The sequence below is a fragment of the Meriones unguiculatus genome, chromosome 2 (genome assembly GCF_030254825.1).
Source record: "Meriones unguiculatus strain TT.TT164.6M chromosome 2, Bangor_MerUng_6.1, whole genome shotgun sequence".
In the NCBI taxonomy this organism is placed as follows: Eukaryota; Metazoa; Chordata; class Mammalia; order Rodentia; family Muridae; genus Meriones; species Meriones unguiculatus.
In genome coordinates, this window is record NC_083350.1 from 142,923,456 (window position 1) to 142,941,367 (window position 17,912).

General features: G+C 44.8%; 1 protein-coding gene across 13 annotated transcripts in view; it reads left to right on the top strand.

Moving 5' to 3' along the window:
• The window catches only part of LOC132652461 (uncharacterized), a 607,788-nt gene extending 590,636 nt beyond the window's left edge, over positions 1-17,152 (top strand). For 4 of the 13 annotated variants that reach the window (XR_009590063.1, XR_009590064.1, XR_009590061.1 and 1 more), the window contains one exon: positions 10,695-17,146. The gene's annotated coding sequence lies outside the window, so the exon portion shown is untranslated. Of the gene's footprint in view, positions 1-10,694 lie in introns of all 13 variants that reach the window. The other 9 variants (XR_009590057.1, XR_009590069.1, XR_009590058.1 and 6 more) reach the window with 5 other exon arrangements.
• The last annotated feature ends 760 nt before the right edge of the window (positions 17,153-17,912 follow it).

Below are 17,912 nucleotides of genomic sequence, written 5' to 3' on the forward strand. Positions count from 1 at the left end.
TTTGCTATTTCTAGGACTCTTAGCCAGGGTCACCGTCATAGGTTCCTGGGAGTTTCCATGATCCTAGATTTCTAGCTTGCCCCAGAGATGGCTCCGACTGATTCCAGTTTTCTTTCTCCTGCCATCCTCCCCATGACCAATCCCTCCAGCTCCCCTTCCCGATCTCCCACCCAGTTTCCTCCCTGGATTCTGTGCTTCTAACCAGTAATATCTGGATCCAAAGGCCCAGGAAGTAATTGTCTATGTGCCTTTATTGGTGGTGTCAGTGCTGGTCATTCACTGTGAAAATACAGAGAAAAACTAGAAAAGTGTCTGCCTACTTTCTGTTTATTTGTGACAGGGTCTCAGTGAACTAAGGCTGGCCTTGAACTCAAAAATGACTTTGAACTTGTGATCCTCCTGCCTCCACTTCCTGAGTGCTGGGACCCCAGGGGCATGCTACCATGCCCAGCTCTAGGAAGGTAAACTTTGGATTTTCAGTCTCAGCTAGGTTGTCCAGTGAGTGCAGTTGAGATTTCCGCTTTGTCAAACGAGGGTTGGCCTGTTGTATGTGTTGGGAGCTAAGGGATGTCTGTCTGGAAGATGCACATCATGGTAATCCACTGCCGGAAGGGAGATGCTGCCAGTGGAAATGTGGAAAACACACTCATTGCAGCGCCAAAGCATGGGTGGAAAACACAAAGCTCCGTGAATGGTGAATGTTAAAGACATTTCTCGGCTGTGGGTGGTGGTGCACACCTTTAATGGCTGCACTTGGGAGGCAGAAGGAGGTCTCTGTGAATTCCAGGCCAGCTGTGGCTGCATAGAGAGACCCTGCCTCAAAGAAAGATAGATAGATAGATAGATAGATAGATAGATAGATAGATAGATAGATAGATAGAATGACCAAAAGCAGAAACAAGACATTTCTTGGGTATCACTACATCAGTTCACCGTCTGTCTCATCAGCTCACAGCATCTCTCAGGGTCATGGCAACATTAAGAAGCTGGCACAGAGCTTGTCCATGCCTTCAGCAACTAAACCGCTAACTCCAGTCAGCTCTACTACCAATGGAGTATAAAGTACATGTGGCCTGCAGTCTCAGCCAGAGACCCTTCCGTGTCACCTCCACACACACACGCGTGCACACACACATACACGCACTTTAGTCATCTTGGCACAATCTGCCTTGACGGCCAGAGCAGGTGTGTGATGTGACGCCTACTCCTTACTAGTCTGTTTTCAGCGCTCACAGATCTTCCAAGAGGGAATGGGAAACTGTACTTCTGGGCATGTTTTCTCTACTACACAGAGCTCAGGGTCCGGTAAGTCTCTGGCGGACAGAGGCAAGTTAGGAGTTTGGGGGGTTCCTGCAGGTGACAAGCCAGTTGCTTTGGGGTTCTTGCAGCTATCCAGAGAGCAAAGGCTTCATGGAAGGACACCTACACCCACCACAGGCTGTCTGTGCTTCTGAGACCGGCTGTAGTTTTCACAGCACCTGACTCGTGCACCCCGGTACCAAAAGAATTTTGAGCTGGAGTTTTCTCCAAACTGCTTGGCCTGAAATACTCTGAATTTTTCTCTGTCCTTCAGATGGTAACAAGGTGTTCAGGTGGTCTGGCTCTTTGTTGCTTTCTTAATTCTTTTCTTGAAAAGAGGGTTTGACTTTTATGCATATTGGTGTTTTGCTTGCATATATGTCTGTAGAAGATGTGCATGCCTGGGGCTCATGGAGGCCAGAAGAGCATGTCAGATCTTCTGGAACCGGAGTTACAGATGGTTTTGAGTCAGATCTAGCCCCATAATTCTTGTTTTGTTGTGCTTTTTAAGTTCTAAGGTAGGAGGAGGTGCTGGAAAGATGGCTAAGTGGTTAGAACACTGGCTGTTCTTGCAGAGGACTTGAGCTCACCTCCCAGCACCCACAAGGAAGCTCACAAACATCTGAGACTTAAGTTTCAGGGATCTGAGGGCCTCTTCTGGCTCCATGAACAGCAGGGACTCATGTGGATACACATATATACATGTAAGCAAACACTCATACATGTAAAATAAAAACATGTAAATCTCTTTTTAAAGAAAGACAGTTATGCCAGGTGATGGCAGTGCATACTTTTAATGCCAGCACTCAGGAGGCAGAGGCAGGTGGATCTCTGAGTTTGAGGCCAGCCTAGTCCAGAATTCCAGGACAGTCAGGGCTACACAGAAAAATGCTGTTCAAAAAACAACTATATATGCGTATACATATATATATAATCTAGATAAACATTGGTATATACTAAAACTATAAATTAAGAGAATTCATGTGAATCAGCAATAAAAAAGAAACAGTAGAAGTAGATCACAACTTTTAAACCTTTAACATAAAAACACCTAAAAGTCTCACTTTGAAGTCTTTGTTCTTTTCTTTTTTAATCTAATTTCATTTTTTTTTTAGTATTTTGGATGTAGGTGTTTTGTGTGCTCATATAGTTCCTCAGGACTGGGGCAGCCATTGCTCATACCCACTGAGCTACCTCCCAGTGCTGTGTTTGTTGTTGTCTGAGGTAGGGTCCTCACCTTGGAGCTGAGGCTGTCTGGAACTTGCAGTGATCTTTTGGCCTCAGCCTCCCAAGTTATGGAAATCAAGGCATGAGCCGCCATGCCTGGCTTTCCTTTTTTCCTTTTTCTTGTCAGTTACTACCATTAACTTAAATAGAAGTTCATGTTATCAGTTCCATCACCACGAAGCTAAGTAAATGTATGTGAAGGCAACCTCTATTTTGGTGCTTTGTTGATTAAGTTAAATAAGAAATCATATAAAAAAAAAAAGAAAGAAAGAAAAGAAAAAAAAAAAGGGCACAGTAGCACATGCCACATGCCTGTAATCCCAGTCCTCTGAGAGGCAACTGGATGTGAGTCTGAGGCCAGCCTGGTCTAACAAATGATTCCAGGAAACCAAGCCTACACAGGGAAACCCTATCTCAAAAAAAAAAAAAAAAAAAAAAAAAAAGAAACCCGTATTAAAATTTGCCTTACAAAGGTAGTATCATGGAATTAAGAACCGAAAGGTCATGCCTCCAGTATTAATTTATTGTTACACTGTAAATTTTTTTTTGTTTTGTTTATAACAATGAGTTGTGGGTTTTTTGTTTTGGTTTTGGTTTTGGTTTTGGTTTTCAGACAGGGTTTCTCTGTGTAGCCCTGGCTGTCCTGGAATTCACTCTGTAGACCAGGCTGGCTTTGAACTCAAAGATCCCAAAGTGCTGGGATTAAAAGCTTGTACCACCACCAGCCAATTTTAATAATAAATTCTTAACCCATTTATTTTCCCCTTTCTTTTCTTTTCCTTTCTTTCTTTGTGTGTGTGTCCCAGAGACAGAGACAGAGAGTCATTGTGGCCCTGGCTGGCCTGGGACTGGAATAATATGTAATATTATTACATATTATATATACTTGGTCTATATATACATACACACATTGATAGATAGATAGATAGATAGATAGATAGATAGATAGATAGATAGATAGATATTCCTGTCAGGCCCACATCCACCTGTGGATGAGCATCCATGGTCCTCTCTGCTGTAAAAGGGAAAGAGAAAACAAGCAGAACCCACCAGAAGCCTTGTGGCTAACATCCAATCGCAAGACCCTCTGAACTAGCCCAATAACTGTAAACCATCACATTGCCGTGGTTCAGGCCAGAGATCATAAAAATCCAAGTCCCTTTTTAAACTGTAAAATGTCAAAATGGCTGTTGTTTCTTAATGTTGAGAAATTATATTCTGGATGAGTGAAAATAATGATATGAATTTCATTTTAAAACATTCTGAAATGGGGATGTAGAGAGTGGGGCCAAGAACCTGAGCGCTATCAGTTCTTAGGTCTCAGGCTGAACAGTGGTAAAGGACCTGAAGACGTAGGGAGGGCCCTAGAGTCATTACTGCAAGCAAACAACCCACAGGTTCGTGCTGTTAAGGTAGAAGACCACGCTTGGTGTGTAGAAACTAGCTGGCCAGTCAAACGAGAGTTTTAAACAATTTGGTTTTTTATATTTATTGACTTTACATCCCAGGTGTAGCGCCCTCCCTGTCTCTTCCTGGGTCACACCCATCAAGTTGTTTTTTTTACTGAGATATACTTATACTGAAAAGTGGTTATTTATTGCAAATTCAAATTTAACTCAGTATCTGGTTTTTGGTTTTTGGGATTTTTGTTTGTTTTGCTTTTGTTGTTGTTGCTGTTTGAGACAGGGCTTCGCTGTGTAGCCTTGGCTGTCCTGGACTCACTTTTGTAGACCAGGCTGGCCCCCAACTCACAGAGATCCGCTTGCCTCTGCCTCACCAAGTGTTTGGATTACAGGCGTGTGCCACTGTGCCCAGCTGTTGTTTGTTTGTTTGTTTGTTTGTTTTTTAAAGGCTTTATTTCCTCAACTCCTAGGGATTAGATGAAGGATTCTGTGACCTGCTGGATCTTAAAGTAGGAGGTCACCATTATGACTCCAACAAACAGCAGGTGCTACTCTCTCATCAAAGTGTGTTCCCACAACAAGCTGAGGATGTAGCCAGAAACCTGCTCTCCAGATGAGGAAACTGAGACCCTGGCACACTGAGCTAGACAGCTGTGAGGGCAAGAAACAGGCCTGGAAGTCAGCTGAGATCTGCTCGGGGGTGAGAGGCTGGAAAACATTACACTAAAATCACAAATGTCTGAGGCGTGCCCTGTGGCTCAGTGCGTAGGGTGCTTGCCTAACATCCCTGAGGCCTGTGTTGGACCACGAATGCTTTGAGAACCAGGCACAAGAGAGGAGTGGTAAACAGCTGTAATCCTAGCATTTGGGAGGTAGAGGCAAAAAGATCAGCCATTTACAGCCATCATTGGGCCGGAGAGAGCAGAAGGCTAGGTTCTGGCATCTCTCTCTTAGGCAACTGGTTACATTGTTTTATAATATCACACTAACAAACAAAAAAAGAGATAGAAATATTACGACGGCGTCACATTAAGATAATCAGAAGTTTGTCTTTTGATTGGGTCGTGTGTTTTTATTTAAGAATCAAAGCACACCCGGGCTCGTGCTGGATGGTGTTTGCCCACCCTCTGTGTAGGAGTGACGTTTGATTTGCACTGGGAAACTCTTGGGAAACCCGGAACATCAGAACTTCCCTGGCCAAAAGGCTCAAAGGAGCCCACCACATCCCCAGTGGGTCCGGCTGCCCCTCCCCGCTTTAGATGGAAGGCCTTCCTGGGAGGGTTGAATTCAGGCTTGCTCTCCCTGGTCATGGGGGCCTTTGCTTTCTTTGGCCTGCAGAGCCCTGTGGGACATAAATGCTATTATATAACCAGCCCTTCCCATCGTGCTTTCACCGGCCTTTGATAGGCCTTAGAAGGTGATTACATAGCTTCATTTATTTCTTTGAATACTCAAGTTTCACGGTCATTAAAGTAATCACAGACTCATCTCAGTCCCCATGTCAGGAGGCAGTGCCTCCTTCTCTCCTTTAACCAGGATCTCTCTCTTTCCTCTTCTTTGGTCATCTCTGTGCTGCTCTCTAACCCCCTTTTCCCCTTCCACCTTCAACCCTGCCCTCCCCCCCCAAAAAAAAGACTATGATAATTTAAATAGCTCTTTTGGCAATGAATCACGAAGTTTATTCAGCTGATCTCCCAAGACACGAGGAGCTGGGTCTTGGCACTGTTCAGAGCAAGCAATAGCCAAGAGCCTCTCAGCGAGGAAAGGGTTAATCGGGTGAGTAAAGGCTATTTTTAAATCTGGCCCCTGTCTGCCAGGCTTGAAAATCCACCCAGTACTGCAGAAATCCTAAATTGCACTGCCCTGCACCCCACTGAAAGTCTTCAGTGCGCTGTAAGACCTCCTCAGCATGGGGAAGATTGGGGGTGAGCCGCTGGAGGAGGGGCGCAGGCTCGGCCTTTGTGCTGCGGGCCAGTCGCGGAGGTCCTGCGGAGAAGGCGCGCGGAAGCCCTCGAGGCCCGCAGGAGCAGCCCCGCACAAAAGCGCGTTACATGCTTGCAAATCGCACCACCGCTGTTATTTTATTTACTGTGGTCGGCGGGACAGTTGTTTTCTCTTTGCAAAATTTTTCAGCTTCGTGGGCTTTTCCCCTCCTCTGCAGCCGCGGTCACTTGTACTACGAGGCCACATGGAGAAGTCTGTGTACTCCCCTCCAACCCCCTCCCAGCCCCCCCTCCCCGCTCCCCCATCTTCCTCAAGGAAGGGGAAAGATCCTGCCTGGGCAGGAGGCCGCGGGAGGATGCGATCGATGAGTGCCTCGGCTTTGCTTTCTCTTCCAGGGAGACAAGATTGGAGAACTGTGTGTTTGAAATAATAACTTCTATCAGGCCTGTGTGTGTGGTTTAGGTCTATGGTTTTTTTGTTTTTTTGTTTTTTGTTTTTTCTGGCTTTATTTGATTACTTTTCGTTAAAGACGGTGTCCTTGTGGACTTACTTATTGGGATGAGTAAAGGAAAAAATAAAGGTCGCATGTACTCCATGAATCAGTTTTGCATCTGTAAATGCATGAACATTCTTTCCCACTGATTTTTTTTTCAACTCTGAAATTGATATAAATATCATATCATTATGGCAAGACCTATGTTAGGAGCTTAAGGTTTCTTTGCTTGGAAAGTTTGGAGAAGGAATGCTACCAAAAATAGTTATTAAAAAACCCCAGATGGGTGGAGTGGGGGATGGCCTGCTCAGAGGGCAAAGGAGCTTGCCACACAAGCCTAGGAGTCTGAGTTCGATCCTGGGAACCTGTGTGATAGAAGAGACGTCATTGCACAAAGTCATTCTCTCTCTGACCTCCTCCACAAGGGATTCATGGCGTGTCCACACACACTGAATAGTGCATACATTTTTTTAAAGTAAAATAAGATGGAAAGAAACATCTGTGATTGCAAGTTCGTTTTGTTATTCTTGTGTAGGGACTTTACTGCGGTTTACTTATATTCAAGACTCTCAATGTAGCGGACTGGCCCGGAACACAGAGATCCACTTCCCTTTGCCTGCCTCTTGAGTTAGGCGATGAGCGGATGAAAGGCATGCATTGTTATGCCCCCAGCTGTTTGTGTTTTTTGTTTGTTTGCTTGCTTCTTTGAGACACGGTCTGGCCATGTACCACAGATGGGTGCCCTCCAGGTATTCCAGAATAGCTATCCTCCTGCCTCTGCCTGGGATCACAGGCATGGACCACCACATCCATGCAGGTTTTCCCTTGTTTGGTGTGTGCATGTGCCTGGGAAAGAGACGGGGTGGGGTGTGAAGGCTGGAGAGACGGCTCAGCCTTTAAGAGCACTGAGTGCTCTTCCAGAGGACCCGGGTTCGATTCTAAGCACCTGCTTTGCAGCTCACAACTATCTGTAACTCCAAGAGAGAGAGAATGGGCATATGTGTGTGCATGGTGTGTATGTGTAAATGTGTGTGTGTGTGTGTGTGAGAGAGAGAGAGAGAGAATGTGTGTTTGTGTGTGTGTGGCTACTCTAGGACTCATCCACGGCCACAGCTTTCAGGACACTAACTTGTCATATATCTTTAGTTTGTACACACTTGTGCACCTACCTAGTAGGGGTCCAGGGTCCAACCCCATGGCTAGAGGGAAAAGGTTGCTTGTTATATCTTTTAATTGATAATGTTTATGTTGCTCATTGCTGCCTAATACAACCCTCTAAAATTTGATTGCCTGAAACAACAACCATTTTCCCATTTTTTAATGGTGATGTTGATTGGGGCCGCCTGAGCAATCCTTCTGTTACCAGTACAATCATTGGTTGTCTGGAATCCACCTGTTCTGAACCTTCCGAAGATAGAGTGCGCAGGTAGACACTGGTAATGCTTACAAGCTATCAGTGAGTCATGTTACTTGATCGGTCAGACAGAAAGCCATGCTTCTCCCTACGCACTTTCCCTGTGTTTTTGGCATCCCACAGCTCTATACAGGCTAGAGCCACATTAAATTAAAGGAAACTTCTATCCTTTGTAGGCTTAAACCTTGAACTGGCAAAGGTCCTCTTCCATCATATTCTATGGGGCAAATCAAGTTGTGAGTTCAAACCATATACAAGTGGAAGGGCCAAAAAGGGATAAGGAATATGTCACTTTTTGGCATCAATACACAAAAAAATAAGCATGAGCATACAGTCAGAGAAAAGAGCAAGGCTAATGCTGTAGATTAGTCCCATGCTAGCATCTCTATGAGAAGATTCTGAGAATGAACGCAGACTCACAGAATCAGGACTGCCTTTGGCCTGCTTGGTAGAGTACATGTCTCGCTTGGTAAATGTACAACTTTCGTTTATTGTTTGAGGTGATAATACAATTACATCATCCATTTCCTCCCTCCAAACACTTCCATGTACCTCCTCTTGCTCTCTTTCAAATTAACAGCCCTTTCTTCTCATTAATTGTTGTTACATATATGTGTATACATATATATTTGTATACACACACTCATATTCCTAAATATAACCTGCTCAGTCTGTATAATGTTACACATATGTATGCTTTCAGGACTGACCATTAGGTGTTGGACAGCTAATCCATGTGTTCTTCCCTCGGGAAGACTTTCTATAGCCCCTGGCATTCCTTAGCTGCCTGTAGTTCTTTGTGTAGGGCTGAAACCCTGCAGTCTGCCCCGCAACCCTCACCCCCATTCATTTCGGTATGTCCATTCTTACCATCCTTGTTCAGCTCCCACGTGGTCAGTCGCGTTGTTTAGACTTTATGGGTGACATTCTCAGAGAGGCAGCCTCACAGCAACCCCTCTCCCCCAATTCTTTGGCTTTTACAATCTTTCTGCCCCGCCTCCTTAGTACTATTCCCTGAGCCTGGGGGGTGGGGGAGGATGGCACTGTTTTATAGATGTGTCCGTTGGAACTGGGCTTCACAACTCTAGTTTGATTGGTGTTGGTTATGGGTCCCTGTAATGGTCCACCTCTGTTGCAAGAAGAAGTTTCCTTGATGAGGGATGACGACTACTCGTATGAGGCTAGACCCTGAAGAAGAATATTATGTTTGTTCATTAAGGTTTTTGTAACTGGGTGTGCTGATGCATGGGTGTTATATCATCAACTGGGAAGTAGAGATCAGTTTGAGGCTATGCTCAGTTAGCATGCATGAGGACAGCCTGAGATACATGGGTCCCTACTTCCCAATGAAACAGAACCAAAAGGCAACAGACCAGGGAAGGAGAAACTGCCCATCTTTCTCTCTCTCTCTCTCTCTCTCTCTCTCTCTAGTTTATGTAGTCAACTTCTCTATGGCCAAGTCGGAGATGCAGCTTTGTTGGAGCAGCTGAGTGGGTCAAAGTGTCTCGGTACCAACTAAGAGTCCTCCACTTAGTCGATTTTGTTTGTTGTTTTTAATCTGTTCTCTGTGATGCCAGGGAAGCATTCAGGAGGTGTTTGAGCAGGAACTCAGGCCCAAGCCAAAGCTCAGGAAATAGTTCTGGTCCCTGAAGTAAAATAATATATGAGCTTGCTTTGGATGATAGCATGCCCAGATGGAGCAGAATGAGCAGAGCCCAGTATTCACAGTTCTCTGATGGGAGCTGGAGAAACAGCAGCCTCCTTAGCAAAAGCTCAGGTTTGGTCCCTTCTCCACAGCTCCCTGCTCAGCTGTCTCTTCTTTGAGCTTCCTAAGCATAGACAAAGCACTCATTTCCCAAGGACTCTCACAAAACTAAACGTAGTGCTTGCATCAAAGGAGCTCAGAGGAGTGCAATCAACCACAGAGCAGCATACAGCTGCCTACCCTTTGCCACTTAAGCCTAAATCTCTCCATTATTCCAGGCAGGAACTTTTGGGATCTCAGTTTTGTCACCTTTCTGAGTCTTTCCTAGGTGGGGATTCTCAGAGTAGTTGACAATGTAGAAAGGGCAATGTCTTTTTTCAAAGCTGGTTCCAGAGGTCTGAACCCCAAACCCAAGATGGCCAAATGCCAACATTTCCTCATTTATTGTAGCACTTTTTGTTATTGTTTTCAGAGATGGAAAACGTATTTTATTATTTGAGCTCACAGTTTGAGGGCTTACAGCCTATTATTATCAGGTCGTGACGTGGCGTGAGTGAGGATCTGTAGCCTTGGCTCCCCTGTTAACATCACAGAAAAACAGGAAGGAGGATTCTCACACCATTTTTTTTTTCTGTTCATTTAGGAAATGCTTTTTGCTGGTAAACACAATGGATTTCTATATTACAAGCATGAATATTCCCAGTTCATGAAAATTCCCTGCTGTAGTAGCTTGGGCAATGAAAGAAGACTTTGTGGGATAGTGAAAGTTGAATTTATCTTATTGCCGTCCTACATGTCTGCTCACCTGTGGTTCAGGAACTCTTCCCGATAAAAAGAATCTTAGGAAAAAAAGAAAAATAAAAAGAATCTTAGACATGATTGTAGAAACCTGGAGACAGGCTCAAGAGCATCCATGTTGCTGTCCAGTGTCTGAAGTTAGACAAGAACTTGGTGTCCTATTTTTTTTCCCCCAGGTATAATCTCATGAGGCCAAGGCAGCTTAAGATGGCTTTGAACTTCTGATCTTCCTACCTCTGTTTCCCAAGTGCTGAATTGCAAATATATACTACCATGCCCTGTGTATGCAGGGCCGAGGTTGGAACCTGGGGCTTTGTGAATGCTGGGAAAGCACCCTACCAACTGAGCTATAGTCCTAGTTAGTCCGTGGCTCTTATTTTTCCTTTTTTTTTTTTTTCCTTTTTTTTTCAGAGCAGTGAACTATCTTCCTACTCAACTCATATTAGAGGCTCAGGAGAGCCCCGGTTTCTACTGAGATACACCTTCTGGCATGAAGCACCCCAGTAAACTGTCAACTAAGGTTGCTTTTCATCTGTTTGCCAATTTGAATTATGTTGGAGGTTTCTCTTGGATTCTCTTTGGTCCTTTGGATGGCTGAAAATTCTCTTGGCTCCATGGCATATGGTTTGCTCATCTGCTTGGGACCATGAAAATGCATGTCAAGAATGGTCAAGATATCCTGAGATCTCCTTGGGGCACAAATCATCTTAGAGTTTCTCCTGAACTTTACAGGGAGTCCTGGAGGCCACTGAGTTTGGGAAGGGAGGATTAAGGCTAGTGGGTAGAGCAGCTCCTCTGTCAGTTCTGTGTCTCCCTAAAGCAAAAGGGAGACACAGCAGTTCCTGGGAAAACCAGAGAGCCTGAGGGGTCCTCTGGGCGGAGCATCTAGAACACTACCTGGGGCGATGAGGGACTGTGGAGGAGGGGGAAGGTGACAAGGTCACCCTGTTCTCCTAGCCCGCCTGCATTTTGTTTGCCATCTTCTTGCCTCCCCTTTCCCAGTGTGGGGATTGGCCACCATCCATGGCATTGGCATTGCTCTTTCTAAGTGAAAGTTACCAATTTTAGAGGAGGTTTAATTTTTTTCTATTCTTTTTAAAAATGTGTCATGTGTCTTTAATCATCCTATGGACTCCAGCATAAGGTTGGGAGTGAAGGCTGGAGAAGTGGTTCAGCAGTTAAGAGCATGTGCTGCTCTCGCAGAGAACTGGGGTTCAGTTGCCAGAACCCACATGGTGGCTCACAACCACCTGTAACTCTGATTCCAGGGAATCTGCTACCCAATGCTGACCTCTGCAAGCACTAGGCATGCATATGATGCACACACAAACATGCAGGAAAATGCTGGTAGAATAGCCGTCGACTCAAAAATAAATAAATAAAATCTTTTTAAAAACTACAATGCAGCCAGGCATAGTGGCACATACTTTTGATTCCAGCACTTGGGGAGGCAGAAGCTGGCAGATCCCTGTGAGTTCCAGGCCAATCTGGTCTACAAAGTGAGTCCAGGGCAGCCAACGTTACACAGAGAAACCCTGTCTCAAAAATCCAAAGTAGAGACATGCTGGTAGATAATAAATATAAATAAACAAATAAATAAATAGATAGATAGATAAATAAATAATATCATATATAATATAATATAATATAATATAATATAATATAATATAATATAATATAATATAATATAATATAATATAAATAAATATAAGGAGCTGGAGAGATGGCTTGGTGGCTAAGAGCACTGTCTGCTCTTCCAAAGGACCTGACTTCAATTCCCAGCACCCACACGGCAGCTCACAACTTTCTGTAACACCAGTTCCAAGGGATCTGACACCCTTAAACCAGTGCACATAAAAGAAAATTAATTTAATTTTAAAAATAAAAGGAAGAGAAGTGTTAGAGAAAAATTCAGCCAAGATAAGGGCTTTGACCTGGCTGAGAAAGGACAAACCTGGAGGCTATAGCAGGAGGAGAGAAAGTTCAAGGCCAGACTGGACTACACAGTGAGAAGTGGCGTCAAAAACAGACCAGATAAGGCATTGCAAAGTCCACAGAAGGCAAGAGTTCTAGTTGACCCAGACCCGATAGATAATGCCTGTGTCCTTGGGAGAATGATACTTGAACAGCAGGAGAAAACCAAGTGACCACCTGAGTTCCCAGTAGTGCAAACAGGAAGCATAAACACCCTGAGGTCTGGACTGTCCTGGTGACAATGACACAGGGACCCTCAGCCCCAGTTCCGACTAGGCCCAGCTTCTTACAACAATCTACTGGGCTGCCATGACTGTGGTCTCGCTACCTGTGTGCTCTCCTCCTAGGAGGGTCTGTAGGTTAGGACAAAGCTGTGGTCAGAAGGAAGCTTGATGGGACAGAACCTTGGCCCCTCATCTTTGGTTGATGTCATTGTCTTGACTCCACAGAAGTATTTCAAGAGAAAGATCTGGACTTCAGCGCTTTCTGGGTCGCTATGGGCGGCTGAGAGCAGGTTTCCCTGAGCCCTGAAACTCATGGCGCTCCATTGAGGGTACAGATAGGCCTAGTGACTCTGGGAAGAGGTCTCCTTCGGGTTTTGAAATAAAATAATGTTCAAATAGAAGCTCAATGACAATTTTGTTAGAGTTTAAAAGGAAAACCCCAGGTGTGTGTGGGGGAGCGGTACCTTTCAGGTTACAGGCTGGGAGGTCTTTTGCAAGGTGCAAGCAGCCACGTGGCATGGAAATGGGCTTTAGAGAAGGAGTTAGGAGGCCCAAAGTATCAGAAAAGTTATTCTTAGTTCAGGCTAGAAACTGGAAGAAGAGGAAGAAAGGGAAAGAGAAGGCTGTAGTATGCTGTCTCCAGGAACCTCAGGGCTGCTCGCCTTGGCTTCAGTGCCTGCACCAGGGTCAGTAATTCTGGGAAAGGAAAATATGGCCTCTCAATAAAGGAAAATGGCATCTTCAGCATGTCTTGAGGTAGACCTGCCTTACTACGGTGTCCATTGTCCAGGTGGTTGACAATCACCATTCATCTGGAATGTTAGGTCTCCACCTAAGCCAGAGGCTCGGCTCTGTCTCTCTCCTCTAATTTTGTATTTTTGTTTTGTCTTGAGACAGGGTCTTGCTATGTAATACCAGCTGGCATGGAACTCCACAGGTGTACCAGGCTGGCCTCAAACTCAGAGACCCCCAGGCCTCTGCTTCCTCTGTGCCAGAAGGATCGGAGGCTTGTGTGTGTCAGCTCATCATTGGATTGTATTCTTTCGACTGGTTTTCCATGAAGGGGCTGTTCTTGCTAGTCTAATACCCCCATTCCACAGAGGACGAAGCAGCCTGCCAGGAACAGGGTCTTGAATGATATAAGGCACATTCTCTGCAGCGGGGACACGTTCCCATTTGTCTTTTTTCCCCCCCTTCAGAAGGGATCTCATGTTGCCCAGGTTGGCCATGAACATGTGATCCTCCTGTTTCATCATTCCAAGGATCCAGGGTGACAGGCCTGCCTCACCCTGACAGATTTCATGATGACATTATAGAAAGGGGGAGGGGGCTGGAGAGATGGCTCAATGGTTAAGAGCACTGTCTGCTCTTCCAAAGGGCCCGGGTTCAATTCCCAGCACCCCCATGGCAGCTTACAACTGTAACTCCAATTCTAAGGGATTTGAAACAATCACACCAATGCACATAAAATAAAGAATAAATTATTTTTTAAAAAGTAGAAGAAAAAAAAAGACTTAAACTATCTTCAAGGCCAGGTGAAATACCTATCAGTGCCTAAGAGCTTTACGTCACATTGAAAATGCATGCCCACAGTGCACTTTGCGGAAGCATGGCAGTGTCGTGACGGACAATGAGTTGTAACTAGCACATTTGTTTTCCACAGGAGCTCTCAAGAGAATAGGGTGTGTGTCTTTCCTCTTTCCATTGCCCACCCCTGCCCCCAGCCCCAAAGGATGCTTTCACCTTTCAGTCTTTTTTTATCCTGAAGCTTCCCAGACTGTATTGGAGGGCAAGGAAGCGTTTGGCCCACAGCAGTGAAAGAACGGTGTGGTGCCTTACCTTCTTGTTATCCACTTGGGGAAGAAGAGCTATTTCTGGAAATTAAAAAAGAACAGAAAAAGGAAAAGAAGGAAGGGAGGAAAGTGTACAAAGAACCCTTCCTGTAATGCAAGGTCTTTTGTTCTGTGGACAGACTTAGTTCAGTCAGTGAGTCTGGGCCTAGCACACTGTGTCAGTGCTGTCTGTCAGTGGTGACAGTCTCGGTAGAACAATGGCAGGGCAGTTGGTGTCTCCTTAATACCCTCAAAATGCTAAGGAGCCTGGGCCCTACTGCCCGCCAAGCCTCTTCATGCCAGCGCACACCTAATCATCCAGGACAGGAAAGCTGGGCAATTAATTTGACCTGAGCTACATAGTGAAACCCTTTCTCAAATCCCCAAAGCCAAATCAAACCCAAACAAACAAACAAACAAACCAGAAACAACTGAGATGGATCTACCTGGCGAAGACCTCAGCCCCTGAGTTCCTTCCCAGGTTGGACTTTAATGTATGACTGTCTTTTTTCCTGTGACGGGGGCGCTAAAAGCAGGACACATACATCCACTTAAGAGTTGCCTTTTTTGGAAGGCTGTGAAATAAAGAATTAGGAAAGAGGAATCAGTTAACCGAGGGGGTGGTGGTGGACTTTCAGAAGAGGGTCAGGGCGGTGCAAGCTCCTTTCCGATCTTCAGTCACAGTGCTCCACACGTGTGTGGTTTCCTTCCCAAGAGAAACATAAGTGTTCTGGAGAGAAAGGAAAAGAGAATCAAAGCCGTCAGAAACAGCCCTGCCAATACTGATCTCTTAGAGCTGAAAAAGAAAGTTCTACCTGGAAGAATTTGAATGGAAAAGAAGGAAACTCACGGTACACTGTTATGTGCAAGACAGAGTGAGAAATTATTATACTTGTCAAGATGGGCATGATGGCACATGCTTAAAGTTCCAGCACTCAGGAAATAGAGATGGGGGGATCGCTAGTTCAAAACCAGCCTTGGGTACAAAGTGAGTTGTAGGCTAGAAAGGGTGGAGTGTGGTGATGCGCTGTCTTTCAGGTGTGGCATGACCCTGCACTCATGGAGTCAGCCATGGTGAGCTGCAGAAGACCTGCACAACACGGGGTCCATGAAAATCTACTCCAGGCAAGGAAGTAAGGAGGGAGAGACCCTTTCTTCACTGACATAGCCACAGGTAATGTGCCCATGTTTCTATAAACTCTCACCCATAATCCTGTAAGCCACCTAAATGAAACTCTTGGGGACTCTCTACTCCTCTCCTTCTTCCTCTCCCTCTCTCTCTCTCTCTCAGTATGAAGGAAGGGGGATATACTGGAATTGAAACCCTCATGATTTTCTTAGTAAGTCTTTCTCCTTTGTGTTTCTTTGGGACAGGGTCTCACTCTGTAGGCCTAGCTGGCCTACTGTGACTTACTAAGTAGCTCATGCTTTCCTGAAACTTGCAGTCATCCTCCTGTCTCTGTTTTCTTAGCCCCGGTAAATCTTTGTAAAGGGAAATCAATAAAAGAGTATTTTGGTTTGATGCTTGAGTACTTAAATCTTTGAAATGCTTCAGATTTTATTCATAAGTCAGTAATGGACTAGATGTGGTGCCAGCTAGTTTTAGATCAACTTGACACAGCTGGAGTTAACTAAAAGGAGGGAACCTTAATTGAAAAAAAAAAAAGCCTCTATATATTCCTGCTGTAGGGTAGTTTCTTAATTAGTGATTGAGGGAGGAGGGCTCAACCCATTGTGGGTGATACCATTCTTGGGCTGGTGGTTTGGGTTGTATTAGAAAGTTGGCTGAGAGTGCAGGGCATAGTGGCACACACCTGAATCCCAGATCTCTGAGAGTTTGGGGCCAGCGTGGCCTACAAAGTGAGTCCAGGACAGCCAAGGCTACACAGAGAAACCCTGTCTTGGAAAAAAAAAAAAAACTGGCTGAGAAAGTTAGGATGAGTAAGCAGCGCTTCTCCATAGCCTCTGCATCAGCTCTTTCCTCCAGGTTCCTGCCCTGCTTGAGTTCCTTCTGCTCTTGATGATGAACTAAACCCTTTTTCTTCCCCAGGTTGCTTTTATTTGTTTGTTTTCTTTTCTTTTTCTCAAGGCATGGTTTCTCTGTGTAGCTCTGGCTGTCCTGGACTCCCTCTGTAGAGCAGGCTGTCTCTGCCTCATCCTGGGTGCTGGGATTAATGGCATAAACCACCATTGTTGGGCTCCCCAGGTCGCTTTTGGTCCTGATGTTCCATCAGCAATTGTACCTCTAACTGAGACACACACACACACCTGTAATCAGGAGGTGAGGCTGGAGGACCAGGATGTCAAGGTAATCTTTAGTTATTTAATGAGTTTGAGGTTAACCTGGACGATAACAAAAAAGAACAACAACAAAAAAGAAGCTTCAGAGCACTTGTTTATTATACTCTAGATCCCATTTATTTAGAAAACTTGTATATTTATGTAAAACTCCAAAATCTGGTCTAAAGGGCCACTTCATATGGTAAAGGTGCTTGTTGCCAAGCCTGGTGATCTAAGTTTCAGTCCTGGATACCACATGGTAGAAGAAAAAAAACCCAACGTTCACAAGTTGTCCTTTGACCTCCACAGGTGAATACACACACACAAATAAACAGAAGCTTAGTTTGGGATTGCAGAGTTGGCTCCGCAGTTAAAAGCCCTTGCTGCCCCTTGCAGAGGACCCAGGTTTAGCTCTTAGCACCCACATGGCAGCTCACAAGTGTCTGTAACTCCAGTTTCCAGGGGTTCGGAGACCCAGTACACAGATAGAACATGCATGAGACAAACTAAATACATCTTTAAAAAACAAAATAAAAAATAAATGATTTTAAAATCGTCTTGTCTTGTGTGTATTCTTTTACTTAATTCCCACCACCATGAGATGAAGGGTTTCTGTACCCATTTTCAAGGAGAGAAAACTGATGTTCATGCAATAAATACCCAAAAACTGGTTGATATGGAATGAAGAAACCTCCTGCACTTCATGTACAGAATCTTCTTCGATCCTTCCAACACGCAAATCATTCTTTCCTTCTCCTTTTCCAAACCGGAGGGACCTTATTGCCCTCAGTTAGAATCATATGTCTTAAGATATTAATGGTTCATGAACAGAAAGAGAAGTGTTTTCGAAACCACCCATCCTTCCAAAAAGCAGGGGTGGGTGACCCAGGAGCAGGGGTACTCTAAAGAATGCAACATGCTTGCCTCCCATGCCACGGTCCTTGCTAAGAGTCAGGAGCCAAGTGAGAAAACAAAAGGTAAAAACTAATTTTGATGTAAGTCTGCCTTGGTGGCCCCTCTTGCTGAGTCTATGCAGCCTTCACGCCATTAAGCGGTAGATGTATATTATGAGCAGAAAATTCAGAAACAAAACTAATTAAAAGTGTTCAGAGCAGAGATGGTTTTGCCTGTTTTCTTCCTCTCCTTCTGTGCCTCTTCCTGAATACAGGCAGACACAGATTCCAGCCCCCAGATTTCTCTCTGCAGAGTATACTTTACCTTTCGCATAGGACTTTAAAGTCTTTAAACAGCTTGAGACTTACAGTTTGCCACAGGAGCATGAAGCAAATTCCTGTTTCTAGTTTTTGAACCATGAGCTG